The sequence below is a fragment of the Octopus sinensis genome, unplaced genomic scaffold (assembly GCF_006345805.1).
Source record: "Octopus sinensis unplaced genomic scaffold, ASM634580v1 Contig11718, whole genome shotgun sequence".
Taxonomy (NCBI): domain Eukaryota; kingdom Metazoa; phylum Mollusca; class Cephalopoda; order Octopoda; family Octopodidae; genus Octopus; species Octopus sinensis.
The window spans coordinates 199,714-216,028 of record NW_021832432.1 but is presented as its reverse complement, the minus strand read 5'-3'; the positions used below and the strand labels follow the sequence as shown (position 1 = coordinate 216,028).

General features: G+C 36.0%; 1 protein-coding gene across 5 annotated transcripts in view; it reads right to left on the bottom strand.

The window, feature by feature from the left end:
- LOC115229080 (tyrosine-protein kinase Fer-like) overlaps nucleotides 1–16,315 on the bottom strand; it is a 192,173-nt gene that overhangs the window by 139,851 nt on the left and 36,007 nt on the right. The window lies entirely within an intron of this gene.

The following is a 16,315-nucleotide window of genomic DNA, read 5'->3' as shown; positions in this document are numbered from 1 at the left end:
GCAATAACTAGGTAACTATAAGCCAACAAAGAAGCCTCTAAGTGGTCAGTCAACTTGTTAGAAATAGCAATCAAATCTCCCTCAAATCACACTATCTTAGAAAAGGACAGGACATTATCAGATAACCATAAAAATATGGGAAGCTCATGACTAGAAATTGTTAAATCATACGTATGCTCAAAGTAGATCTAGGTATTACAGCAAAACCAGGCAGCCTAAAACTGATGTTTTACAAGCTTACAGAATTCTGTTCAAATCCTTTACTGATGAGAAGGAAAAGGAAACAGGATGCATCTTCATTGCATTTTCCCTTACAGATTTTTTTTTCTATTCAGAGTCCTAATCACAAATGAATGGGTATTTTTGAAGAGGAAGTCAAACAACATCCTTGTGGGAGATAACACCGGAGTGATATTAACAAAATACTCTATTCTAAAAATAAATAACACTTGTTCAGAATTATGTTGATGGAATGTGAGAACTGTAAAATTGAGATTGTGATTTTTAATATTAGATTTTCATCCTTCTGCAATCAATAGAAATAAAAACATGTAAACACAATAACAAAGTGTTGGGGTGTTCAGGAACTAGTATACAGACCATATATTACAGTCAGCAGTTCAAACCACACAACAACCACTGAGTTAGACTTCTGGCTACCTAGATAACAAACAAATATTACTCCTGCTTCATATCAGTTGTTGTTTAGGGTCAAGGTCAGCCTTATGATCAAAGAATATTAGGCCTTTTTTTTAGGAGTACCATCATTATCATCATCATGATCTTCAATGTATATGTTTTTGTGCTTGCATGGGTCATATAGAATTTGTTGCAGCAGATTTTCTAAGGTCAGATGCCCTAACTACTGCCAACATTCACCTCTTCCTTAGCAAGGTAATATTTCCCCATGTCTGGACAAACTTTTACAGAAGTATAGAAATCAGAAACCACTTACATGATGACATGTTTTTGCCATAAAAATGAAGGACCCTGCTAATAACTGTTTCATGATATCAAGACAAGGAGACAAACATGCACGTATACATACATGAGAAGCTACTTTCAGTTTCTATCTACCAAATCTACTCACAAGGTCAGACTGAGGCTATTATAGAAGACATTTGCTCAAGGTGTTATACAGTGGGACTGAACCTAAACCACGTGGTTGCGAAGCAAACCTCTTAACCACACGCTCATATAGGACTATATAATCTAATATGCCCTTCCACATTTTTAAGAAGGTAGTTATTTCTAGCAGGTTGAGCAACCATAGAGGGGCTGTTTCATTGACTCAGGCTTATTGCTATTCTTGTTAGTACAGTTTATCTCCAGGCCAACTCTGAGCAGAACTGAAGGTGGTGCTCTAGCATGGCCGTTACTGTGTTTATCATAATAAGCTAAAGACCTTAAAATGAATGATATTCCAGCCTTTACCGTCTTGTTTATTTTAAGGCTATCAAGAAATAAATTATCTACCACATCTGTTTTTTTGTTTTTTGTTTTTAATGAAGAGAGTTATTTGAGAGAGATTTGGCTACTATTTCTAGCGGGCCAAGCAATTACATAGACATTCCTCAAGTGCTATCAGGAGGAATTTAAACACAAAATATTGCTACAACAGTATGATAAAGTTACATTTTATCTGCCCATGCTAGCATGGAGAGATAAATACAAATAAGTACACAAAAAATACATTAAGTTCAGATGTGTAGTTAGATAAACAATAGAAATAGTGCAATTAAGTGCAGACTAACATAATTAGTGTAGTAAGCAGAAAATATTTTCAACCAATTACCATTACATACATAATGAGGATAAAAGTTATTAGTGTTAATGACAATTTTTGGCAAGGAGGCAAGGGGAGTGAACTTTGTAATGCTAAGCTAATTTGATCAATATTCTTCACACAATGGGATTAATTTTAATTAGTTATTAACACATAACTACAATTTTTTGTTTTGTTTTGTTTTTTAAATGTAGAAACGATCCTTTAGAAGTTTTCCAGTGTTATTTATTGAATTCATAACTCCTAAAAAGTGTCATGGGTGCTGCCCTTCTCAAATCCTAAAAATATATATAAAAATTATAATGGAAGTGGGAATTGAAGCTTCACTGGTCGGCAGCCACTTAAACAATTAACCAGTGACTTCCAATAATGACTTCACCCACTACTGGAGATCATTTGAAAAGAGACAATGACCTGGAGAAGGTCCAAAAGGTAAGCAAAGGAAATACGGTCTGAGAGAATTAACAAGGTAAATATTGCCAGAAATGTGTCAGAAATTAATCCAAATACCCAGTCTTTGGCAATATAACAATGCAAACCTAAGTTATATGGTGATGAAATTGTGTTCACAGTGATTAGTGAAGAAATAATTAAAACATACATGTATACACTTTCAAAATAGATTATAATAAATCTCCCTCCCCCCAAAAAAAAACAATTACATAAAACATTATTAAATTCGTTTTTGGATTTGGTTTGCAAGATTCTTTATGTGAGTTTGTGTGTTGAAGAATATTCTGTTGTATCTGGGGAGAGTAATTTTCTTTTTGTGCCTTATAATTTAACACATTCAGCGGTAAAATTTCCACTTATTCCTTATTTTTATTTTCCTAAAATTTTCATTGCGTCTTGCAACCTTTTCAATAGTTTTGACTCTGTCCGTTATTTACACTGCGTTCCTTTTTGTTTGTTTGTGTTCATGTGTGTGGTTCAGTGTGTGTGTGTGTTTATGTGCCTATGCATGCATACATGTACATATGTATGTATGTATATATGTATGTATGTATGCATGTGTGTGTATGTATATGTGTGCATATGTATATATGTATGTATATATGCATATATATATATATATATATATATGCATATGTAAATATGTACGTATGTATATATGTATATATGTATGCATATGTATATATGTATGTATTATAAAATTTGCAAAAGTTTCTTGATAATTGCTCCTAGAGTTATCTGGGTTCAAGAATAGATAAAATAAAACAAGTGCCTCCAGAGAGTGCAAACCTCCGCCAAGGCAACACCAACATCCTCTCAACGATTAGCTGGAGATGATTTTTTAAATGAGAATATCTGAAATAAAATCAACTGCTCTCACTAGCAAGAATACTAAAAATGAACCTGACCGCTCTCAAATGGAAAAATAATCCAAATATATATATACTAGCAGTATCGCCTGGCATTGCTCGGGTTTGTTTCGACCCGCTGGAATTGTAATTTTGAAAAGTAAAAATTTTGTGAACATTTTTCTGGTCGAAATACACCGAAAAGTGGCAACACAGCAGTGAAAAAATCGTAAAAAATAGGGATTTTCATAGAAAAAAGCATCTTTTTGATGTAAATAATTTTTGGTGTTAAGATGGTCCAATTTGAATTTTATGTTCTACGGAAGGAAGAGCAACCCTTCTTCTACCATACTCTCAATTTTGGTCAACTTGCGCCGCAGGGTCTCGGAGGAGATAGTGTTAGTTGAAGGTTACCATTCTAGGTGCCTGAGTAAGAACCTCGCGGATTTACAGATAAATGAATTAATTACTATTTTACAGAATAAAATTAAATAATTCTTGAAAATTAATTAATATTAATATTTTTTGAACAAAGTAAATAATTTTTAAAACTTAAATAATAATTTTTTTTACACAAACGCGAACGGGGAAAAGGGGGTGGCGAATTCGATTTACATACCTAAATTTTTTCTTTTTCATGACATTGTAGCAAAATAGTAGTGAATTATATAAATACCAGCAGTACATTTTTTTTTCTGGGGTATTTTTTTTTAACCTCGTCACATATTTGCCCCTTTCAATTTAAACAAAGTCTTAATTAAGCAATTACGGCAGCTTAGCAATGGTTTCAATACAGGCGTGACATCTGTATCTCAATTGTTCAAAACCCTTCGAATTTTTTCGCACGTGATGATATCATAGTGAAAACTTTCAATTACGCGCGCTTAGAAGTACGCTGGCAAATTAATACTACCAAAACTTTGAAGTTCGCGCTCCGCTTGTGTGTGTGTGTGTGCGTGCTTTAGGTGTACGTAGATATGTGTTTTTGTGTGTGTGTGTCACTGAAGTCATACATACATATATACATACATAACCTATCTCTCTCTTTTCTCTCTCAGTCACTCACTACAAAAAGTGAATAAAAAAAGTTCAGTTATTTCTGTCTTTCACTCTGTCTGTCTCTTTACACACACTAACAAAAGCACTTCACTTACACACCACACTTTCTGTGTCGCACAACCCATCAAACACACACACACACACACTCATGCACGCACACATGTATATCAATGCTTTCGGAGTGAAATGTTAAAATATTGAGTTTTCTCGAATTTTGTCTTAATTGGGGGTGAAATTGAAAGAAATATATTATGGCATGACCGAATGGAGTACTTTGAAAAAATTAGGTAAACTCTAATTGAAGAAATTGTGTGAGGAGTAAATCGTTATGTATTTATTTGTTTCTGTTTGCTGTGTTTTTTTATTTTTTGAGTAGTGGTTTAAATACTTTCAGTTTAGTCTTCCTCAAATCACTCTGTCGCTATTTACTTTCATTTTATTTGTTGCACACTGTGTGTGTGCGTGTGCGTGTGGTGTAAACCACATTAAGAAAAGTATTTGACATACACACCAGAATGTGAGTTTTCTGTAAATTTTGCTTAATTGGAGTTTAAATTTTTAAAACTGGACCTGGCATGACCCGATGCATTCTACTCTTAAAAATGCTAGGTAAATTGTAATTGAAGAAATCCTATATTGTAGATTTCTATAAGTTACAAAGGGAGGCAGATAAAATCTGCCTTTTATAATAAGAGATATATATTGAGTGAGAGGTGGAGGGAGAGGAGATGAAATACTAATACAGTGAAGGGGAAGTAGTGAGAATAATAGCCATGACTGAGAGGATGTTAGAGAAAGTAATGACAATGAGAGAGATGAAACGAAGTGGCAAAGAGAATGTCATGTGAATGAGAAAGGAAGGGGCGATAGATGAAAAATGAAGGAAGGAGTGAAAAAGCCAATACACAGCGTTTGAAGTGTGAGTACATGTGTATGTAAAAAGAGGTATGTTTGCATGTGTGTGTGTGTGTGTGTGTGTACAATGGAAATGGGATGGTAATGTATAATGCTGAAAATGTGTGAGTGTGTGTGTACAAGAGAACTATGTGAAATTTTACATATACATGTAAAGTAAAAAGAATCGGAAAAATAATCCAGCTGTGCAGGTGGCACGTAAAAAGCACCCACTACACTCGCGGAGTGGTTGGCGTTAGGAAGGGCATCCAGCCGTAGAAACTCTGCCAGATCAGACTGGAGCCTGGAGCAGCCCCTGGCTTCCCAGACCCCGGTTGAACCGTCCAACCCGTGCTAGTGCGGAAAACGGACGTTAAACGATGATGATGATGATGATGATGAATTCTTGCTCGGTACCAGATCAATCCCAAAATCTAATGAGATCGTGCCACTCACAAGGCCAAACATCCCTGAAAGTTTCATCCAAATCCATCCAGTGGTTCTTGAGATATCTTATTCACAGACAGACAAACAAACAGACTGAAAGCATTACCTCCACCTTAGCGAAGGCAGAGGTCATCATCATCATCATCATCATCATCGTTTAACGTCCGTTCTCCATGCTAGCATGGGTTGGATGGTTCGACCGGGGATCTGGGAAGCCAGAAGGCTGCACCAGGCTCCAGTCTTATCTGGCAATGTTTCTACAGCTGGATGCCCTTCCTAACGCCAACCACTCCATGAGTGTAGTTGTTTCTTTTTACGTGCCACCTGCACAGGTGCCAGGCGAGGCTGGCAACGGCCATGGTCGGATTGGTGCATTTTACGTGCCACCGGCACGGAAGCCAGTCAAGGCGGCACTGGCATCGGCCACGATTCGGATGGTGCTTTTTACGTGCCACCGGCATGGAAGGTATTAATAATAATACAAAAGGAGAAGAAATTAAATACCAAAAACCACAACAGTAATAATAATCCTTTCTATTATAGGTACAAGACTTGAAATTGTGAGGTAGGCTAGTCAATTACATTGACCCCAGTGTTTAACTGGTACTTATTTTATCAATCCCAAAAGGATGAAAAGTAAAGTTGACCTTGGCAGAATTTGAACTAAGAAAATAAAGATGGAGAAAATGCTTAGCGGCATATCGTCTGGTATACTAATGATTCTGCCAGCTCGCTGCCTTAACAATAATACTAATAATCCTTTCTACTAAAGGCACAAGGCCTGAAATTTTGGAGGAAGGGACTAGTCAATTACATTGACCCCCAGTGTTTCACTGGTACTTAATTTAATAAAAATAAAATAAATGCGCCCTTTTAAAGCCTAGCCAGGCAAATGGGCCTAGTTTCCCGGTTCAATGGCGTATGTATTCTCCAGCTGGATGGGACGCCAGTCCATCGCAGTGTTACTCATTTTTGCTAGCTGAGTGGACTGGAGAAGCGTGAAATGAAGTGTTTTGCTCAAGAACACAATGAGTCGCCCGGTCCAGGAATTGAAACCACAATCTTACGATCATGATGCTGACACCCTAAACCATGCGCCTCCGTGGTACTTAATTTATTGGCCCCAAAAAGATGAAAGGCAGAGTTGAGCTGAGCAGAATTTGAACTCAGAACAGACGAAATACAGCTAAGCATTTCATCCAGTGTACTACCAATTCTGCCAGCCCATCACCTTAATAATAATAATAATAATGATAATAATAATAATAATAACAACCTTCCCAAGGTCCAACATAATAATAATTAGACTATCTCCTGTCATACGTCAGGTATCTTTGGAAGTATACTTTTGCCAGCATGCATGATATATGTAATCCAATATGTCTCTCCATCTACTTTTTGATAGAGATTTTTACTTTTGGCAGATCAATCAACCATGAAGAAGCTCTCTCAATGGCTTGGATTCAATGCAAAATTGTATTTCGTTATGCCTTTATGCACTCTACATTTAGATCTCACTAAGGTTGGCTTTGCCTTTCTACCTTCCAGGCTCAATAAATCAAACTCTGAAAATATATTATTATAAGAATTTATTTTTATATATCAGGTATTAAACATCTACTCGATTGCTAGTCTAAGTCTCTTTCAACTCACTCCTCTAGCATCTTAAGAAAAGGACATGTCATGAAGCATGCCACTGGACTCCCAGTAAATAGGTAAAAAGGACAGAATGGTCAAGACTAGAATACCTTTTATCTTATAGGTTAGTTTAATCAGTTCTGAATTATGATGTTAAACAACAACGACTAGCAATAGTAACACTATCTACCTATCCATCATCATCATCATTACTACTACTACCAGCATCATGACAGTCGGTGGTGGTGATGATGAAGACAATAATGATGATGATGATGAGCAAGAAGACATTGATGACTTGATGAGGAGGAGGAGAAGGAGTTGATTGAAGAGAAGAATGAATGGTTTTTAATACTGTTAAACCCCATGTATAATGGACATCATGAATTTTGTGCCTGAATTCTGTTAAAATCCCTAGAGCACACAATGTCATATATGGTAGAGTTTTACATAGGATTATTATACATGTATAACACACACTGTTATATATGTATAAGCCCTTATATAATAAGACTATGTATAGCATGCATCATGTTTCATGCCTAAATTGTCTTTAAGACCTTATAATGCTTTGGATAACACAGTGTTACACAACTACTCAAGAGGAGGTAATCTTCAATCTTCTATAATCCAATATATCAACTTTTAAAGCTTCCTTATAATAAAGCTTTATTACATTGTAGGTTGTTTTTGTTTTTTTTTTCTTTAATAAAAGTTTATCAGTGAAAAACTTTGCAATCTTATATCATGTATTAAACACATGGCTCTCATACTAAAGTGTACTTACCAAAATCAAAGGCAGTAATTTTTAATTTATATTTCAAACAAACACCATTTTATAATATTACTTCAAATTTAAAAAAAAAAAAGCCATTTGATATATTATACAAAATTCAAATTTTATATCTCTGAAGAGCAGAAGAGTTGTCTATAAATGCTTATCAATATAGGACTCCATTATAGAGACAGCACTTCTGTGAAACGATTGTAAGATGCTTTAAAAACTTAATTCAAAACTTTTAAACTAACATATATATATATATTTATACTTATACATATATTTATATATATATATTTATATTTTTAATACAATAATTATTTTACACACACATATATCTTTCTGAAGAATTTTCTAATATTGATTTCCTGATATTAATAATAATATATTATAAAATATTTATAATCAGTTGTATTAAATATATAAATACTTTAATAGTATCAATACTTTGATACAATAGAGCACTCAATATAAATTCAGTTTATAATATTCTCATTGAATATATTTAACTAAAGATTTATGTATTAAACACATAATATTGGTTTCAAATTTTGGTACAAAGCCAGCAATTTTGAGAGAGGGAGTAAATTGATTACATTGACTCTAGTTCTCAACTAGTCTTATTTTATCAACCCCCAAAAGGGTGAAAGGTTAAGCTGATCTCAGCAGAATTAGAACTCAGAAGGCTAAGCATTTTATCTGGCATGTTAATGATTCTGCCATCTCACCACCTTATACAAATAACTAAGCTGTCCAAGAATTTGGACCTGGAGATCTCCATTTCCAGCAACTTCGAGGGCCACCTCCCAGTGGTGTTGGGCATCAACGAAGAGCCCTCGACTACAACAAGATGACCAAAGTTTTTTTTTTCCAAGGTCTGGGGTCTCCCACCCCTAAGCCCTAGACCATCACCTAATCACCCTTACCCATCTTGTTGCTTAACAACAACAACAACAAATAACTAATATTAATTTTAATTTTGGTGAGGAAAAGCGTATGTTAAATATATGGAGATTCATGATAATTACGAAAGAAAGTATATTCTTCAAAATAAAATAAAATAAACTTATGCTTTCATTTCAATGCTGAAGTTGTAGGTGAATACAATAAGCAAAAAGAAAACTGATAAAATATCTATTTTAAAATAGATATTAGTTTCTTTTCTCTCCCTCCCTCTTTCTCGCTTTTTCTCTTCCCTAGAAAGAAGCATTCATAGAAAATATGAAGTACAATATTATCTTTCAGTCATATTCAGTAGAGGAAAAAAAATTCTTAACATGCTTATGGCAGGGTAATAAGAATAAATATATTCATTTTGTTTCATATTCACATACATATTCACAGACACACGTACATAACTATGCCAGCAAGGAAAGCGGACGTTCAATGATGATGATACATACACACGCACACACACAACAAACACATATACAGACACATTCATACATACATACATATATATGTATGTACATAGAACACACGCATACATACAAGAGTGTTGTATTAAACACTAATATGATTCATTGAAGAAAAATCAAACTGCAAACAGCAGTAATTTATAGACAGAACTAAAAACAAGCTTTGTTATTTCTTTTCCTTCTTCTTCTTCTTCGTCTTTTCTCTTCCCGCTCCTCCCCTTCGTCGCCGCCGACGCCGTCCTCCTCCTTTTCATTTTTGAGCCATTTCTAGAATTGACAGCATCAGGAGACCAAGTTTAAATCTGCTTCCCAATGTAGCAGATGAATGACTATCTGTGTAGTATTTTACACAGAGAAGAGACATAAATAGGCTGCCATCTGTTTCAAACGAACAATGGTATATATATACAGATCCATGGCACAATTCTGAGCACATTCCTATCTTACCTCAGCATCAGATTCCTATTATACACCAGGCTAAGCATACATATAAAACTTGTCAATCTGACAAACCAAGGGAGGATGGGGAAACTCAATGTGATTGCCCGACCTGCTAGAAATAGCAGCAGCCATATGTACTGCAAATTACATTCTATTGTCTTTCAAAAGGCTATATTGGATAACATAGCTTTGTAGAGTAGAGGTACTGCTTGGTCAGGGGAAGAGGTAATGGCCATGCCCCTTAATAAATCATCCAAGACTGACGAGAGAGAGAGAGGGAGAAAAGCAGGAGACTTTACCTTGAACCAGATCTAACCCAAATGTTTGCATCAAAATGAACACTGATAAACTCACCCGAGGAAGATACCAGGTGATGGTGTCAAATCGGGTGACTCAATGCTACAAAAATTGGGATGGTCATGGCTGGAACGCCTTTGATCAAAAGTCTTCTCAATTGGGAGTGACACAGAGATAAGTCATCATCATCATAAATAACAGCTTTTAGGGGATGATAAAATAAGTACCAGTTGCGAACTAGGGTTGATGTAATTGATTTACCCCCTACACCCGAAATTGCTAGCCTTGTGTCAAACAGATATTTGTAAATCTACCAATTAGTAAATCTGGCAACTATCTCTTCATTTGACTATTTATCCTTTTGTAAATATCTGTTAATCTTAGGATAAACAGATTTATCTTATACCTTTTACATGCTTAAATCATTGGACTGCAGCCATTGTTGGGGCACTGCCTTGAAAGGTTTAGTCAAACAGATCAACTTCACTACTTATTTTTTTCAGCCTGGTGCTTATCTATTTGTCTCTTTTGTCCGAAGCACTACGTTATGAGGATGTAAACAAACCATCACTGGTTGTCAGGTGGTGAGAGGGAGATAAAACACAGACACAAACACACAAGCACATGTATACACACATACACAATTATGTGTGTGAATGTGTATGGCTTAGTAGTTAGGGTGTCCAGCTCAAGATCATAAGATTGTGAGTTCAATTCCCAGCAATGCATTGTGTCCTTAAGCAAGACACTTTATTTCACATCGTCTCCAGTCCACTCAGCTGGCAAAAATGAGTAGTACCTGTATTTCAAAGGCCCAGCCTTGTCACAATCTGTGTCACACTGAATCTCCCTGAGAACTTACATTAAGGGTACACGTGTCTGTGGAGTGCTCAGCCATTTGCATGTTAATTTCACAAGCAGGCGGTTTCATTGATTTGATCAGCTGGAACCCACACCATCATAACCTGTTATACACACACACACACACACACACACACACACACAGATTCTGTCTACCAAATTCACTCATAAGGCATTGGTTTGCCAGGGGCTATTGTAGAAGACACTCGTCCAAGATGCTGTGTAGTGGGACTGAACCCAAAACCATGTGATTGGAAAGTGAGCATGTTAACCACATAGCCATTGTAAACAGAAGAAAAAAAAGCAGCAATCAAATAATGAGGTTCTTTTATTGGACACAATGACAAACATGGCACACATCCTGTTAATTATAGGATTTGTGTAATTTTGTTTGATTATTATGTTTATGCAAGCTAATGATGACCACAGCATTCCACACAGGAGTGCTGTGGTCATTAGGATTACACTTTCTTCCACACTAGTGCTAATGGTACTAAGAGGAATTTGTTGTCAGGCACAAGTATCATCATTATTATCATCATCATCATCATTATCATCGTCCTTTAACGTCCATTTTCCATGCTGGCATGGGTTAGACGGTTTGACCAGAGAACTAGAGAGAGCTGCATTAAGTTCTAGTTTGATTTGGCTTGGTTTCTATGGTTCTATGGCTGGATGCCCTTCCTAATGCCAACTACATTAGAGTGGGTGCTGGGTGCTTTTAATGTGGCACTGGCGTGAGCACTGTCACATGGCACCAGCATGAGTGCTTTTTATGTGGCACCAGCACAAGACTCTTGCAGACCAATCCCCTTCACAAGGGGGAATGGTCTTAACATTTCTGCTGTTAGTACAGCAAAGCACCGAGTATCTCAGTCCTTTGTCATCTTGTGTGAGTAAATTAACCGAGTATTTGACTTGCAAGTTTATTTTATTGATAACAAGATAGAATAGATACATATCAGCACATCAAAATAATTTGAGCCATTAAACCAATGAGGGTGCTTATACAAGGTCACTTGACCTCCCAGAAATAGCAGCCAAATCTCTTTCAAATCATACCCTACCATTATAGGTCTTTACCTCAATGAGTCCAAGACTGAATATGTAAACATATTACAAATATCTTGGGTCATACATATCGTCATCTGGAAAAGATTTTCTAACTAGAAAGGGTATGGCCTGGTCAGCCTGTAATGATATGCATAAGATCTGGTCATCAAATCTAAGTAGAGATTTCAAACTCAAAATCTTCAAAGCCACAGTCGAACCAATTCTACTATATGGCTCAGAAACCTGGACATTATCAAAGAAGCTTGAGAGGCGGTTGGTTGGAACTTACACTTGCCTCCTTATGAGAGCTCAAAATCTCTTGCGGAAGCGCCATCCAACCAAGTACAAATATATGGGAAACTACCATCTGTATCATCTCTTGTGAAAGGTAGAAGAGTCCAGTTTGCTGGACATTGTTGTAGAGCTGAAAATGAGGCAATTTCTACTCTTCTCCTCTGGAAGCAATCTACTCGCGTTACCAGAGGGTGCACAGGGATACAGGCATCCAGCAACAGGACCTCCGTAATGCTATGATGGACCATGAAGTCTGGCGTAGCATAGTAAATTCCATTGTCTCAACCACGGTCGAACATGATGATGATGACCATTATAAATAAAGGACACATCAGACAATGTAATCATGGATAATACAATAAGATAAGATGCTTATTGCTGGAACATGTTTGATTATAGATCTACTCAATCAGAGCTTATTTGGGGGCAAAAAACAACAATAACAAGGCCAAGGCTGGCTGTGGGGTCAAAGAATAAATAGTTTATCTCTTCTAATTCAGAGGCTCTACAATCAATGTGTTACAGCATACTTGAGTGCTGCACACTGCAAGAACACAGTGAGTTTTTGAGTACAATCAGAAAATACCGGGATATTTAGAAAATTTAATGGAAGGATTACTGAACAAGCCAGTTGGATTTACAATAGCTTAATCATTTTTGTTACTATATTTCTGTTGAAATGCACTGCTTCTGTTTCAATAAATTTTGAAAATAATGAAATAAATTAAGAAAATAATTTTGTCATTATTAAGCTGGTGTTTGAAACATAAATTAACATGAAATTTTGAATGAAGGTTTTAATTTAGATCTCTTTAATGCAGGAAGTTTGTATTAAATAATCAATGACTGTCTCAGTCAATCTAGTATTGAAAAGGATGTGTTGACTGAGAAGAATAAAGACTAATAAAAACTACACAATGAAGGAAAATGAAATGATTCAGTAGACTGAGTGGGGGTCACATACAAACACAGTGTGTTTAGAAAATATAAAGAAGTAAAAAGAGAAGAGGGTAACCAAGGAGAAAGTGATTCAATGATACTGAGATGTAGACAAAGGTGAAAATATTGGAATGCATAAAGAAAGCCCAAAACCAAGATGGGTGGGAAAATATAAGTTAAATACTGGCAGAATGCTAAAACAGAAATGTTATGGGAACAATCTGACTCGTGCACGTGTGTTCCTTTGCAGCAAAGAGGTGGTGCAAAGTGATGGATTGGTAGAATCAGAAGAGCATCAGCTGTCTACATTCTGAGTTCAAATCTTGCTGAGGTCAACTTTGGCCTTTCATCTGTCAAGAGTTGATAAAATAAACTATGGATCAAGCATTGTGATTCATGTAATCACCTAACACCCTCAACTCGAAACTACTGACCTTGTACTTCAATTAGAAGCAATTAAGAAAGAAGGTGGTAATGACTAATGAAGTGGGGGAGAGGGTTCTGATGTTTGTCACTTTGAGAACTCCTGCATGAGATGTACTCTTATGCATCTATAAAAACACATTATGATCATAACAAGGCTGCCATTGATCACAGCCTTGATCACATGCTTGATCAAGCAATGTTTACCAAAACATTTACCTGGATCTAAGCAGCAAGTCAACAACAACATCACTACTCCAAACACCCCCTCAACCCACTCAGTTCTTAACCACATTATGATGTGAATGAGCCAAATGAATGCCTGAATCAATGACAGTCACCACCTTAGAATTAAAACCGTTTGTGCTCTTATAAGCAGGCAACTAGTTCTCAATTGTATATACTAACATAGAATAGTCGTAATTGACTGACTTATATAGAGAGAGTCAACAGTCCGGCCTGTAAAATAAAAGAACATGAGCAATAACAAACTAATAATAATAATGATAATAATAATTACCAACAATAGTTACAGAAGATCTAGTTTCCATCAGCAGTTCAAACAAGCTTCACACGTAAATTCAATATAATGTTATATTGATCTATCATCTCATGCAACCTATCGGTTATATTAAGTTATATAAAGTTGAAAAGCATTAAAGTTCAAGAAAAAAAAAAGCAAAATTTAAAAGACTACAAAAATCAAAAAAAAAAAAAAAAATTCTTGACATATAGCAAATGTGACCAGGCTTTATGTCTGTTTGCCTTCAACTTTTACGTTCTCGCTTAGCCACATTCAATTTATATTCCATGATAAAGGTGAAGTACACAAATGTAATCAAGAAGATTGATATTTTGCAATCAGAAAGAAAGAAGCTATGCGCAAAATAATGGTGATTCTAAAATCAGAGTAAATGTAAAACAAAATGAATACAATATATATATGTATAAATGTGTATGTATATATATATACAGAGAGAGAGAGAGAGAGAGAGAGAGAGAGCAAAAATATTGAAAAATAATGCATTCCATTAATAATTTGCTTTTATTAATTTCACTTGCAGTTTGTGCAGTCGTAAGTTTGGAGAACCTCTATAAATGAGCATGTGTGTGTGTGTGCATGCATGTGTGTGTGTATACACACACACACATACATACATACACACATATATATACATGCCTGTGTAAATATATGTTTATATGTACACATATGTATAAGTATATTCATGTGTGGATGCATACACATACACACAGATCTGTATGTGTGCATATGTACACACACACACACACACATGTAAGTATGTATGCAAGTACATATACACGTATGAATGAGCATATATACATGTGTATCTGTGTGTATATACATATATACAAACGAACACACACACACGTATAAAGACTTTACACTATATATTCCCACAATGAATTCTTATGCTACAATTATCTTGTATTGAGTTCTCTTCATCTTCAGACTACCTTGATAACAAATGACAGCAACTTTGTTACTATGCTGGTGACTTTAAGGGATGGTGTAGGTCAACTATATGAACCCCAGTGCTCACCTGGTACTTATTTTATTGCCCCCTAAAGGATAAAAGGTAAAGTCTATACAACGGAATTGGAACTCAGAACACAAAGACAGACAGAATGCCGCTAAGCATTTTGCCCAGCATGCTAACAATTCTGCCATCTTGCCACCTTAAAGGTAATGATATCTCTTATCTTTTACTTGTCTCAGTCATTTGACTGTGGCCATGCTGGAGCACCACTTTGCAGGGTTTTAGTAAATGAATCTACTCCAGCTCTTATTTTTTTGTACGCCTAGTTTCTATTTCATTGATCTCTTTTCTGAACTGCTAAGTCACAGGGATGTAAACACACCAACATCAGTTGTCAGTCAATGGTGGGGGACATAGACACACACACACACACACACACACATATACGACAGGCTTTTTTCAATTTCCTTCTACCTAATTCACTCACAAGGCATTGGTCAGCCAAAGACCATAGTAGAAGACACTTGCCCAAGGTACTTTGCAGCAGGACTGAACCCAAAACCACATGGTTGGGATACAAGCTTTACCGAGTGTACTAGGTGTTTCTGCGTGGCACCGGCATGCATGGTTTTATGTGACACCAGCACCCATGAGACCGCAAGATTAGGATCACTCAACTGAAGAGGGATGTAGGGGACATGCCTGTATGCAAGGATTGCCATGATTTTACTTAGCATGATAGGTCTTCTCAAGCACAGCAAACCCCCAGAAGTTTCAGGCCCTTGTCATCCCCTCTGTGGGGCCCAACATCTGAAGATCCTTTTTCAATACTTCAACCCACATCTTCCTGGAACGAAGTGGTGAGAAAGGATGGAATAATATCAAGTAGCATGAAGAGAAGCTAGAGATCAGGGATCTTTTCGGTTTGAACGGCGGTTTTTAACATAATTTCTAGTTAACTAAAAAATTTTAAACTCCGTATACTGGTAGAATGTGTTTAATAAAACATCTTTTTCTCTTGGCTTTATTGAGAAAATTCTATGGTTTGTAAGATATTTGTTGTTTTTTTTCTTCAATTTCTGCAATTTCAACCAATCAGTGATGTCTATTGAGTTAAAAAGCATTCTGTGTCGTATGAATATGTCCCTCGTTTAAGAAACAGATTGGGTTTATTTACATTTCTGAAG